Source organism: Dermacentor albipictus, chromosome 6 (genome assembly GCF_038994185.2).
Source record: "Dermacentor albipictus isolate Rhodes 1998 colony chromosome 6, USDA_Dalb.pri_finalv2, whole genome shotgun sequence".
Classification (NCBI taxonomy): Eukaryota; Metazoa; Arthropoda; class Arachnida; order Ixodida; family Ixodidae; genus Dermacentor; species Dermacentor albipictus.
Genome location: NC_091826.1, coordinates 87,702,432 through 87,716,689, shown reverse-complemented (window position 1 = coordinate 87,716,689; position 14,258 = coordinate 87,702,432). Strand labels below are relative to the sequence as shown.

The 14,258-nt window shown below is 45.4% G+C and overlaps 1 long non-coding RNA gene across 1 annotated transcript; it reads left to right on the top strand.

Moving 5' to 3' along the window:
- The first annotated feature begins 8,385 nt into the window (after nucleotides 1–8,385).
- Nucleotides 8,386–13,653, top strand: LOC139046963 (uncharacterized). The gene is made up of 4 exons (XR_011507008.1): nucleotides 8,386–8,400; nucleotides 9,871–9,931; nucleotides 12,202–12,254; nucleotides 13,630–13,653. It is a non-coding gene; the product is annotated as an uncharacterized lncRNA (long non-coding RNA).
- The last annotated feature ends 605 nt before the right edge of the window (nucleotides 13,654–14,258 follow it).

The following is a 14,258-nucleotide window of genomic DNA, read 5'->3' as shown; positions in this document are numbered from 1 at the left end:
TCAGTTGTATTACTGAAGCGGAGAGTGGATATGCATGAAATTCCGATTGTATTGATACTCAGAACGAACAAGTTAACTTATCATTACTAACTAATCCTTTCTTTTACTGTAAGGCAAGTTGCTGCTGTTCTGCTGGAGCCGAGTAGAGGTCTGCTACCTGCAATGGGGCCATTTCTCTCAAGTTATTGCAGTATTGAAGCTCTCAAAATGAGTATTTTTTTCTCTTAGCTATTTGCTACCTGAATCATGACCATCTACTTTGCTGTGTAGGTGATCGCGGTTAGTGACATTAGAGTGCTGGTGCACAAGCACTCCTTCATTACTGCAACACATATGACAGAGTGCAGCTGTGGCAGTATGCGAAAAAGCGGACAGTTTTTCTAGAGGGCAAATTAAGGAAAGCTCTCTCCTCCCCCTTCCCCTCTTTCATGTTGTGCATCTAGAAGTTCTTGTAACCCTCTCTGTACTTTGGCCGAACTCAAAGGTGCAAAAAAGCACATGGTAATCTTGTGGGGTTCTCCGTAGTTGTTATATGTGACATTCTTCTCAGATGGGCATAGCACAGCATTGGTAAAATGTAGCCAGAAGTTGTCTAGTAAGCATATATATAAATTCTTTTACGGCAGATACTGTAGTTGACCAATAGCAGCCGGTCACTTTCAAGGCATGTCACCTTGGAGTGTATACTGAGGTAGACAGCAGTTTGGCGACATGCACTGACAAGAAGACGACGAAACGTGCTCGTTTAATTTTTACTCTTTTGAATGTGTACATCAAAAGTAATCTCGTTTTTAAAGTAAATATTACAACACCTCATAGAGTATGGTTTCCTTTAACAAAAGAAAACACAGAGAGAGCGTAGTGGATCACAAACCACGTGCTTGGTTAGTGGGTTGGTATATCTTTTGATATATATATATCAGTGTTTTCTTCCTCTTCCCGTTTGTTTTATTGTACACACAAGGAGTTCAGACGAATACTGCTCCCACCGCAGTGAAACAAACATTATATAGTAGGCCAAGAGTGCCGTACCCTAACTATTTAAAGAGATGATTAAGGAAGTCTTGTTTTTAATTCCGGTTGCTAAATTTTCCTTAAGGTATTCTTCACGTATCTCGGTTATTGTGCCTAAAAACGAGACTTTGGACATATGTCCCAGGTGATTTTTTACTATTCTCTGCACTGAAACAAGAAAACTGGGGTGTAGGTCATTTTGTATTTTACGTGTCCCTAAACGGGAAGCATATTCAGAAGCTAATAAAATACCAACGTGCTATGTATTCATAGAAAATGTATAGTATGATAGTTCTGCTTTTCCGAGAACCGTGCCTTTTACAATTGGAAGTGACCCTTATACGCCGGCCCTGCAATCCGGCCATTAGTGATGTCAGAGCAATTTAATGTTGAATTCCAATGGCGGAGTAGCAGCAGCCGACGGACTCCGCGAGTGAGCACTCGACTCAGGCGTAGAGCAACGCCTCCAAATCCGCAAGTAGAACAAAACCTGCGCCGCCGGAGCAAGGCGGAAACGGAACTTTTATTGCCGAGTTACCCAGGATAACTTGCGTGTTGTCATTTCCTTCCGCTGTTTGCTCCCAGCACCACCGCACCGGTCACTTGTCTCTTCAGCGCGTTCACCTGTTTTTTCTTTCTTTTACCCGTGCGGAATGGATATCTCGCCAAGCGCGCAGCTGTTTTTGATTCACATGGTGAGCATACAGGATGTGGACAAACATGGTAGGTGTCTTCGCAACTTTGAACACTGTGCTGTAAGTTCAATGCAACGCACGCGTTGCGTGGAGCAATTTTCTGTTGACGATATGTTTCAATTGCGTGGTTGCTTTACTGCTGATCCGTTCGTTTCACTCAACCGCATTGCTCCGTCATTGTATTGTGCATTTTCCTGTGTGTCCGTCGTGGTGCAGAAGTAGTTGTATAGCTTTATTTGTCGCGAAGAAGCAATGCAGCAGTGTCACGTGCCTGAGAGTTTGCCTCCCACGAAAGTTTAGCAGAGGTATCAGTGTGAGTGCATATTCTGCTGCCGAATGGAGTGGTGCTGTTATGTAGGTCAGGACGGTAAGCGCATCCAATTTTCGAATAAGTATCAGGGCCAGAGAAATCTACAAATTGCTTTTCCTGAAGCGTCACTGTCCATTTCAGGCCAGAAGGACCGTAATGTAATTTTGATTAACAGCCACCTGATCAGGAACGTTGCATCATGCTAAGATTGTGTAATGTAATCAAGAATGTGCACCACGTGTTGAGCAAATATTGAACTTGCCATATGAAGTTATTCGCAATTTCGTGTTGAAATGAGGTGGCGCAGCAAACATTCAATTATTGTTTTGTTAAGCTGTGTTAGGAAATCTGACATGGCTTAAATTATTGCTTACGTAGTTGCCTAATACTGGTGGTTCAATGTACTGCAACATGTCAGAGAGCACAACTTCTTAATGGTTATGTCGCTTCATATATGCCACCTTTATGAATCCAGTGCAATCAATAATGTTGTATTTGGTTTTTCCATCAACAGTGCCGCAACAGAGCCGACAGAAGGAGCAGCGCAGTGAGTCCATTTATGATGACATAATATTTATTTATTTATTGATGCTGTTAGCCCAAAGGCCGATTCAGAATGGAGAAATCATAAAATAAGCTTCAAAAGATCGCTGCAAGCACGAGCACTACACAAATCCAACACTAAAATACAACCGCTTAATGCAGCTGTAACACTTATAAAACTACTTCATGCACTTTTTGTTTGCAGGTACAGGCTGTGAATGGACAGCCAGGGAAGCAAAGCTGCTATTTGATTATTATGAGCAGTACTTTCCCGAGATTGGACCACTGAAAAAATTCAAAAATAAAAAGCTAATGTTCAGCCGAATTGCAGCCAATGTTACAGAGGCACTCGGAATTCCAAAAACCGGTGAGCAGTGCTGCAGCTGCTATATAACTGTAATGCGTAGAAAAAGAAGTGCTACAGCACACAATAACAAATCCGGGAATTCCCCGTGTGAAGTGCCTTTTGAAGATGAAGTAGCCAGAATAAGCTGGCTAGACGACAGCCTCGAGCCCGAAGAGCTGAGGGACAGCTCTGGCGTTGTTGCTGCCAAGAGGCCAGTCAGCCAGGCGTCGGCCAGCCAAGTATCACAGCCCAGCATCGACCAGCCAAGCATCAGACAGCCAGGGGTATGTAAGCCTAGCGCCAAGCCAAGCATAGGCAAAGACTATATGCCCAAAAAGCCTAAGCCCTCAGGTTCCAGAATGGTGGAGATGGTTTTCTTCGATGAAATGAGAAAATTCAAGAAAAAAAAACAAGCTGTACGGGAACAGGAAAGAGAAAGGCGCCATCCAAAAAGGCAAGAATACAAGGAACGCATTCGGCAAGAGAAAGCGCAACAACAGTAGAAAAAGAAATTAGGCTTCTAAACCGTGCTCTTGGCTTTGAGGACGAATAAAAATATTCCAGTGTCTAAGAATATCGGCATGTTCAAATAAAAGTGTGCAGTGCCAAACATGTGTTTGTGTATTTAAAGGGGGCCGCAGTTTCTCGACACCAGACAAATTCTTGTGAAAGAAAAGTTCGGTTTCGTGAGAGGAAGTCAACTGAAATGGCACTACTTAGTACAAAGGAAAAGACTTTCTAATATTGATGAGAAACGATTCACAGTCGGACTTTTCTTAGATTTCAAAAATGTATTTGATTATATTAAACATGATATTTTATTTTATAAGCTACCGTTGTATGGCATTCGAGGAGCTGCCTTAAATCTGATTCGTAGTTATCTTTCCGGTCGCGTGCAGTATACACGTTTGAATGGCCATCACTCACAAATGAGGAGAACTACCACACTGGTGAGTTTTAGCGTGTTTGACATTCCCGTAAACGAGGCTGGACTGGGCGTCTTGCCAGACAGGTGGAGGCGCGAACGTGAGCGGCCTGTACTTTGCAGGGAACTGGTGGCACAGAGCTCAATTAGAGAGGGGGTAACGGCGCGCTGCCCCTAGTTTGGCATGTACAAATAACTCCTTAGGTGCATGGTGAAAGCAAACTATGGCTGTGGTTCTTTTAAAGAATAAAACAAAGAATCGCATCCCCATGTGCTCGTCCTCAAGAAAGCTGACTGAAGCTGACAAGTCCCGTACTTTCTTCGTAAACCAGTGACCTTTCCGAGGGACTGGTGATTACTGCGTTTCGAGGCACTGTACACTATACATGTTAGTTTAGCATGGTCATTATGTGCAGGTAAAGCACGTTCGATCAAATTACCGTGGCAACGCCATTTTGATGAACACGTCAAGGCCTGTTCCATGAAACTGCGTTGAATAAAATGACATTCCATGAAACGTGAATAGTACCACTGGTTCATGACTCCTTTCAGTATGTTTCGTTTCCGGAATATCCAATGTGTCTGTACCCGTAATTCAGCGCAAGAATAAAAAATAATAATGAGAAGTACACCTTATCCTGAAGCTATACAGTTTTACATGAGACCATGACAGTTACGTGGTCACTTCAGCGCTCTTATCGAATTGCCCTTCTCGGGTTGAATTTACGGAAAGATATATACAAAACCCGTCGCATTTGGCCTTACATATTCAACATTTCACAGTCCCCTTGATCTTAGGACGTGTACGCACTTCTCTTCATGTTTATTTTAGATACCAACACACTTTGTGGGCAAGTAAACTGAAGAAGGCTTGCTGAATGACTTTTTCATCAAAGCAACCCTGCTTTATGCAATGAGGTAGACAGAAAGTTCAGATACCTTTTGCAATGAGGTCTGTTAGGCCCACAGAGTTCAACGGCCAATGCCAGCAGAAATTCTTGGAATTACAACTGTGATACAAGCTGCCCTTGAAAACAGTCAAAAGACCACGAGTCGAATAAGGCACTGGCCTACGGCGAAAGTAGTGCGTAAAAAGGTAAAAAACATTTGTCTGCGATTTCAATACCTATTTATTGCATAAAAGACTTGAAGAACGTCACCTGTCTCTCTCATTACTTATCAGGTAAGTACAAGTGTGCGAAACTGAAAGGCAGTTTGGAAACGGGTTTTCGAAAAATCCCTATAACTGGAGGAGGATGCATGGCCACGCTAGGCATTCGTTAGTGTGCAAGATTCGTTTGGACCAAAAAATACGTTACGGGCCACTGAATACGCGCCCAGCGTTTCATTTCCATTCACAGCACAACAATGGCACGTTCATCCCAGGGAGGGTTTCCATGGTGTAGTCACCCGGTTATGATCATGACGTATAAGCAGCATACCGTGCGAATAAGCACAAGTTAGTTATGGCTTCCTCGCATTCAAGAAAACCTGGCTTGGATATCGGCGAAACCAACAATGGGTCAAACAAATTCCATGTTCAGCTTCAAATGTATTCTAGCTTCCGAGAATTTCTAGGCAGCTCTCAGGGATGGTAGCGGTGTGTAATCCTTTGTTCGTCAGACGTAAAGCACTTTTGACAGCAGGCCGAAAATTGAACCGTGACCATGGTTTTCACGCATGTGATGACAAATTACATCCTTCTGTGACCGTTTCCACTGGCGTTGATTTCACCAAGTGGTTTGCTTGTAAACCAAGCACCGAACACCTGCCCTCAGGCTTATACTAATCCCCCACATCTAGGGAATAATCCCCATCCCCATCCTAATCCCCATCTAGGGAATAAAACGAGGCACACTGTTTATATTTCCGGAAAATGTTATTGATGATGCTCATAAAAATTTCAAAATGTCTGCGCGAACTATTTTTTTTAGTAACCTACTAATATAAGCGATCCAGAGAGTAACTGCGGCTTTATGAGGAACATGTAATTTACCTGCCGGAAATGGAAGGCGCTTTTCACAAACACTCATATCAAATTCGCTGTTATGTAATAAAGTCATTTGTCGAGTTTTCGAAGTACACCATCATAACATATTCAAACGTGTCGTTTATTTGCACTCATCTGCAGCTCTTGATGAAACTGTTCAAAACAGCAGGTCCGCTGAAAATTAAGCTGTTATTTTGGTTAAGGCCACACAATACCGATCTCTTCTTTTTTGAAGTGACCCGCCGTGGTTGCTTAGTGGCTATGGTGTTGGGCTGCTAAGCACGAGGTCGCGGGATTGAATCCCGACCACGGCGGCCGCATTTCGATGGGGGCGAAATGCGAAAACACCCGTGTAATTCTGTTGAATTCCAATGGCGGAGTCGGAGCAAGTTTTTCTGCTTGTTTCGGAGCAATTTTGTTCCAATGACAGAGTGAGAGCAGGAGTAAGGTGTTCCAATGGGAGAGTCGGAGTTGATTCAGAGCGGGAGTCACTCCGTGGATCAGAAAAAGATGCTCCGCCAAAATCGGCGGAGTGGACCGGAACTCAGCGTGACGTATTTCCTTTACCACGTTTGTCTACTGGGAGGCGCCACCGGTCACGACTCGCGAGTTGTGTTGGTAATGGCGGACGACATGAACGGCTGGGCTGGTTTGGCAAAGCGTGCAGCATTGCTTCTGCTACTCGATAATGACAGCTCTGAGTAGGAAAACTCAAGTTCCGACACGAGCGATTGCTCGGATAGTGACAGCGACGCGGAAACTGCCGCTTACGAGCGGGAATTCGACATGATGTTCCGCATTCCCGCAAAGAGGCCTAAAGTAGTCGGCTTCATCTAGGACGTCGTGCGGCAGTACTCGGACGATGAGGTAAGGAAAGAAAAAGAAAAGCAGTATACTCAAGGTTTAACACGTTGTGGTGCTTTCGTTTCTGTTTCTTTTTTTTTTGTGCTGTTCCCAAGACACTTCAGGCTAACTCGACCTGTGGTGGAAAAGTTGATCGCCGACTTTGCCGCGTCGTCAATGTGCCCTTCGGGCACACATGGAGGGGTTTCAGCGAAATCTGCAGAAACGCATATCTTGTCTTTTATCTGGTTAGTTCTTGCCGTTTTTTCTATGCACCTGCCAAATTAACAACGATAAGTGAAACACGAAAGAGTCGGATGCCTGTATAAAAACGCATTTGACTACGAGCTCGTTGCTTGCAGTGCACTGTAGTCTGAAGCTGCTTTTTCGGATGCGTGTAATCCCACTGCACAGGTACGCGGCCAACAAAACCTGCATGAGAAACGTGGCCAGCCGGTTCGACTTGTCAGAAAGCTCTGTTTACCGAATCCTTCATAGTAGCCGACTTCCTCCTGACTCTGGGACAGTCGTTGATAAAATTTCCTGCTGACCTGGAAAACCTCACTAGAAGTTTTGGGAAGGTTTGTTTTGATTTTCTTTACCTATAAGAAGCACCGAATATCGGCCAGCCAAGTTTTATTGATATTGCAACATCACTGTGCACCTTTTGTTTGCTATTTCAAGCTCTATAACGCTGGACCTTCATGAAACCGTGATAGCTTGTGATGATAACACTCAGAATTTATACCAGTGGTGGTCGAAACATTTAACCTAAAGGTATCTCTTGGGATCACAGCCAATTCCTTGCTTAGGAATGATGATCCATGCTTTGTCATCACCCACAATAGTAGATGTCTGTTCAGATTTCCGGGCATACGATGCGATATAGACCATGTCAGCTTAGGCAAGCAAATTCTCATTACGTGCTTCAAATCGATTAAGGGAAGATACACGGGGTTTGTTTTATTTTCTCTCCCATTTTGATATAGTAAAAAGAGAAGTGGATAGTAAAAAAAAACATGTAATATGTTGTTTGCACGGCAGTGTATGCTGCCCTCAGTACTTCTCAAAGTTGCATTTGGTTTGTATTTTGTTTCTTTAACTTAAAATAAATGGTATGCTGTTCACGTGAGTTAATGGGTATGAGCACCAGTATTTTCCCTTAAAACTCCTTGCAAATGCTCATTTTATGTTCAGACATGGATGATGTCACTCAATACAAGTGTATGACTTGCTTGCAGATCTCTGGAATGCCTGATGTTGTTGGCTGCATCGATGCGTCGTACATCAAGATAGAAGCCCCGTTTACATGAATGCGACAGTGGCGCATCGCATTTCCGAGCGCATTTTGGGAAGGCGATGCGACGCCGTTTACATGTAGCGCATTACCTCTCGCGAGAACGTAGCGCCACAGGGTGTCGTATAAGGGAAGTTCAGCCGACTTCCGGTGCAGCTGGTTTCCGGTAGTGAGCCGAGCGCGCGTTGCTGGCTGCTGACTGAACGGGACACCGCGAGCCTGACACTTGTGCAAAATGCTTGGTAATGCAGCGTTGCGTCTCCACCTTATGCTACTTTTGTCGGCATGGGCTAACTTTCACGTCATCCTGTACGCTGTCGCCTGCATGCAGCATCAGCAGCGACGTCGTCGGATACGGTCGGCCTACATGAAAGCACTTTTGCGCGCAAGAGGGTTGGCGACGTGCTCTGCCGTCAACGATTTGGTTGTCATGCAAGGTGAGAACATCTTTAAAGGATCATTTTAGACAGGCACTGTACTATACTTGTTAATGAGAGCATGTAAGCCCGCTAGTAGTCCCAAAACGAAGCAGCGTACGAAGGCGAGTGGCGTTTGTTACGAAGTACTTTCGATAGCAGTCGAGTCGTGATCGGCAACAATTGCCGCCACACGGTCCAGAAATTATGATCGAGTGAGTGAGCTTTAGCGCAAATTCGCGATCGTAAACATCCATGTGACGCCGGGGATCAGTTCGCCCCACCGAGTACCAAAACTAGATGCAGCAGAGAGAAACGCCTGTCAAAGCTCCATGCAGCTGCGGCGAGTGTCGGCGACGCGACAAGCCTCTAGTCGGGAGTTCCGGCGGCAGGAGAATTCGCTGTAGACGCCGGATTCCCCAATGTGGAAGCGCTTTCTTTCGCTGCCGGCGCTGTGGCTAGTACGCACAGGATGAAGCCTTTGAAGCGCTATAACCAAAACAAGACAAAAGTGATTGCTTTGCTTTGCATCTAGTGCGAAAAGTAACACATGCTTTCTTACGCGGCGCACCATCACGATGTTCGCATTTGTGTGGCCTGTACATGTATTCGAACTGACCAAAATAAATGCGTCCACTCTGGAATTTAGCGGTTAACATCAAGATTTCTTTATTCATATCACAACAGCTTCTGCAGTGGGAGCAGCATGTTTTTCAGGCTTCAAACGTTCTTAATTTCACTGCTATCTCACATCGTCCCACAGCACACACATTACCCAATGCTGTTGCACTACTCTTCCAAGCAACATCTGGCACTTCATGTGACGTTTGTGTACATTTTAATAATTATATTGTTTATGTGCTGCTTTGCATTAGCAGCTATTTTCGAAATATTTCATGGTTTCTCTCCTCTATTATAGGGTCTTTGCTGGGAAAAAAACGGAACCAGAGATGATGATGATGATGATATGTGGTGTTTAATGGCGCAAGGGCCAGGTTTGGCCAAAGAGCGCCATGACAAGTGGTGATGTTGACGATGTATTATGGAGATGTGACTTGGCTGTAAAGTGGCCTAAAAAATTGTCGCTGTAAAGTGCGTAAAATCTACGTGCTATAAAATTATGGCGATGACTAATGACGAATACTCTAAACACTAAAATCCATCGTAGAATAATGATGCAAAATCTAAAATATATAAGTTGGTAAAATTACTTCGAGCACTGCTGCCTCACCTGAGCCCTTGAACCACAAGGGCCTAGAGGCATGTGCTATTCAAAATATTGATCACAGCGGCATCCTCTGAAGAGAGGAAGCGCTACGAATGTGTGGGGTTAATAACATGCAATACAACATCTTTCAAAAAGCCTAGGACGGCATTGGTGTCAAAGAGTGGTTCTGGACCAAGTAACATAACAGGATGAAGGGGGATGTGCTGTCGGTATGCTAAGGGAAAATGTTTCTTTCTTTCATATTCGGCTTCCCGACACTCCAGCAGGACGTGGAGGACGGTCAGCCTCTCCCCGCATCTACCGCAGGTTGGAGGCTCGTTTCCCGTGAGTAAAAAGTTATGTGTGCCAAAAGTGTGTCCTATTCTTAGACGACAGAATAGGACATCTGTCCGGCGGGATTTTGTTACAGGAGGCCAGAAACCTAATTGTGGCTTTATTACATGCAGTTTATTATTTATTTCTTCGTCCCACATGCGTTGCCAGTGGCTTCGTAGTTTCCTTCTTAGAAAAGGCTTCAGGTCTGTGACAGGGACCGAAGCAGTAGGATTAGCTGCATGCAATGAGATTGATGTGGCCATCTGGTCGGCTAGAACGTTTCCCTCGATGCCCCTATGTCCAGGCACCCAGCATATGATCACATGTTGGTTAGACATATATGATTTGCACAGTGCGGAGTAGAGTTCATTAAATACTGGATTTTTGTGATTGCAGAAAGACATCAAGGCCTTCACAACACTGAGGGAGTCCGTATATATAACTGATTTCTGGAGTTTTGATTTATTTATATGCTTTACGGCCGACAGCAGTGCGTAGGCCTCAGCCGTAAAGATACTAATTTCCGGGTGCAGTACGTCGGATTCCGAGAAGGATGGACCGACAGCTGCATGGGACACCCCGTCGCGTGACTTCGATGCGTCTGTGTAGAACTCCGTGCAGGAGTATTTGTGTTGGAGTTCCCGGAAATGCATCTTGATTTCAATCTCTGGAGCATGCTTTGTGACTTCCACGAAAGATATATCACATTGTATGAGCTGCCACTCCCAAGGAGGTAGCAGCTTGGCTGGATGCATTAGGCGAAGCTCGAGGAGTGGAACGTGCATTTCTTCGCTAAGCTCCCTCACACGCAGCGAGAAAGGCTGTCTTACAGACGGACGATTGCGAAAGAGTGTAGCATATGTCATGTCATTGATGGTATTATAACAGGGATGTTGGGGGTTTGAGTGGACTTTCAGAAAATATGTATGGCTAATGTATGTTCTCTGCAGATTTAGTGACCACTCATTTGATTCTACATATAAGCTTTGTATGGGACTCGTTCTGAAAGCGCCTGTGGCCAGTCGGATTCCTAGATGGTGCACCGGATCTAGCATCTTTAGCGCGCTCGGGGCTGCAGAATGATAGATCACGGCACCATAGTCTAGTCGTGATCGAATGAGGCTTTTATAGATATTCATTAAGCACTTCCTGTCACTACCCCACGCAGTCTGGGATAGAAGTTTGATTATGTTCATTGTTTTTAGACACTTTTCTTTGAGATGTTTAATGTGGGGGACGAAGGTGAGTCTGTAGTCAAGTATGACACCTAGAAATTTGTGTTCTTTGTTTACAGGTATCTGTTGTCCACGCAGTTCTATGCAAGGATCTGGGATAAGTCCTCTCTTTCTTGTAAAAAGAACACAAGAGCTTTTGTTAGGATTGATCTTAAACCCATTCTTGTCTGCCCACATTGACACTTTGTTCAGGCCATGCTGTACCTGAATCTCGCAGACTGCGAGGTTACAAGATTTGAAAGCTATTTGAATGTCGTCCACGTAGACAGAGTAAAAAATGGCGGGTGGTAGTGAAGCACGAAGCGTATTCATTTTCACGATAAATAGCGTGCAGCTGAGCACGCCTCCTTGGGGTACACCCGTTTCTTGCGTAAAAGGACGTGAGAGTGCATTGCCGACTTTTACCCGGAAGGTACGATTTGACAGATAGCTTTTTATTATATTAAACATATTTCCGTGGATGCCCATTTCTGACAAGTCTCTTAAGATTCCGTAACGCCACGTCGTATCGTGCGCCTTCTCCATATCGAGGAATATGGATAAGAAGAATTGTTTGTGTACAAATGCGTCCCAGATATTTGCTTCTACACGTACAAGGTGGTCAGTTGTGGAGCGTCCTTCTCGGAAGCCGCACTGATAAGGATCAAGAATTTTGCTCTGTTCAAGGAAAAAGATGAGTCGCCGATTTATCATTTTTTCGAACACCTTACAAAGGCAACTTGTGAGGGCTATCGGGCGGTAACTTGCCACTGAGGAAGGGTCTTTGCCTTGTTTCAAAACAGGGACTACAATGGCTTCCTTCCACGCGGTTGGAAGGTACCCTGCATCCCAGATGGTGTTGAAAAGTGTGAGTAGTGTAAGTTGGGTGTCTTTATGTAAGTTTTTGATCATTTCATAGATGATTCTGTCAGAGCCCGGGGCAGAGCTCTTGCATGCGCTCAAGGCAGCTCTCAACTCGGCAATGCTAAAAGGACAATTGTATGGTTCATTCTGTTGACATTTTCTCACGAGTGGCTTACATTCTTCTATTTGTTTATATTTCAGAAAGGATTGCGAGTAATGGTTGGCACTTGACACGCTCTCAAAGTGCTCCCCAAGTGAGTCCGCCTGATCTTGTAGGGTATCGCCTTCTGTGTTTACCAAAGGGAGTGCATGTGCTTGTCGCCCTCTTATCCTATTGACCCTGTTCCAGGCTTTCGCCTCATCTCTGAACGAGTTAATACTTGATAGATACTTCTGCCAACTTTCTCGTCTGGCCTGTCGGCGGGTTCGCCTGCCTTCGGATTTTACTTTTTTAGAGTTGACTAGATTTTCTGCAGTGGGAGAAGCGCGTAGCAACCCCCACGCCCTGTTCTGTTTTTTACGAGCGATCCTACAATCGTCGTTCCACCATGGGACACGCCGTTTGCAGGCAAAGCCTTTTACTTCTGATATGCATTTATATGCGACATCTATTACGAATGCTGTAAATGCTCGACTGCAGCGTCAATTCCTAACGAAGACAGCTCAGCCCGTGAGATACTAGTTAGAGATCGAAATTTCTCCCAATCAGCTGTCTCAATCTTCCACCTAGGAGCGTATGGTGGATATTCGTTTTCTTTATATGATCTTAGCAGTATAGGGAAGTGGTCGCTACCGTAAGGGTTGTCGGTAACTTCCCATTCAAGTTCAGGCAGTACAGACGGGGAGACTATACTGAGATCTATTGACGAAAAGGATCGGTTTGCAAGAGAGTAATATGTGGGCTCTTTTTTATTGAGAAGGCACGCTCCAGAAGAGAAAAGGAACTGTTCAACAAGGCGACCTCGCGCATCTATACGAGAGTCGCCCCACAGGGAGCTGTGCGCATTGAAATCGCCAAGAACAGCATAAGGTTCTGGCAATTGATCGATCAAGGAGTGAAATTCATGTTTGTTCAGTTGGTAATGCGGGGGTATGTAAAGGGAGCAAATGGTGATGAGTTTGTTTAGTAGGACAACTCGAACCGCCACTGCTTCAAGGGGCGTTTGTAGCTGTAAAGGTTGACATGCAATACTTCTATGAGTAAGAATCGCAACACCACCCGATGATGCGATGGCATCCTCGCGATCTTTGCGAAACGTAAGATACGTACGGAGAAAGTTTGTGTGTTTAGATTTTAAGTGAGTTTCCTGTAAACACAGCACTTTTGGATTATGTTTGTGAATGAGTTCTTGCAAATCATCAAGGTTTCTAAGGAGACCTCTGATGTTCCATTGGATGATTTGTGTATCCATGTTTAAGGTGAATTGGTGCTGTGTTTACGGAGACGGAGTGGATGCCTTATATTACAGAGCTCTTTCGAGGCCCTGTAATAGGTGTTTTGTTCTTTCTGAAGCGTTCGAGCGATTCTCGACGCTCCTTAGGCGTTTGGTGCGCCTTGGGGTCAGGTGTAGTGTCCATTGCCTCGTGTGAGGCGCCGGACAAGCGCTCTTGCGAGCGAGAGGTTTTCAGAGGGAGTCCCGCCTTGGAGGGCAAGACCCCTGCGCCCACCAGCCCGGAGGTCGATGGGGTTCCCTGAGGGATTTGGCTGCGCTGGACGTTGCCAGCGCTGGAAGGGGCCTCGGAGGTTGGGGCAGCCTCGGCTGCACCCACCTTTGGGGTGGATGGTCCCTTCTCCTCGGTTGACGGAGCAGCGCTAGCTGCAACCGTCGCGGGGGCAGATGGCGTAACTGCCGACTCACTGCCTGTGGGTCTGACAGCCGCCGGAGGCCGTTGCGACGCTGCCCCCTTACGCGCCACATCGGCAAAGCTGCTCTTAGACAGGTATGACAACCGCCTACGTGCCTCCTTGAAAGATATATTTTCTTTGACTTTGATTGTCACAATCTCTTTTTCTCTTTTCCAGGACGGGCAGGCGCGCGAGTATGCGGCGTGCTCGCCATCACAATTGACACAATGTGGAGTCTTCTGGCATGTTTCGGAGGAATGTTCAGTGTCACTACACTTGGCACATGTCAGGCGGCCTCGACAGTTCTGTGAACTGTGGCCGAACCTTTGGCACTTAAAGCATCTGAGAGGATTTGGCACGTATGGCCTAACACGAAGTTTGATATAACCGGCCTCGATGGACTCGGGGAGGA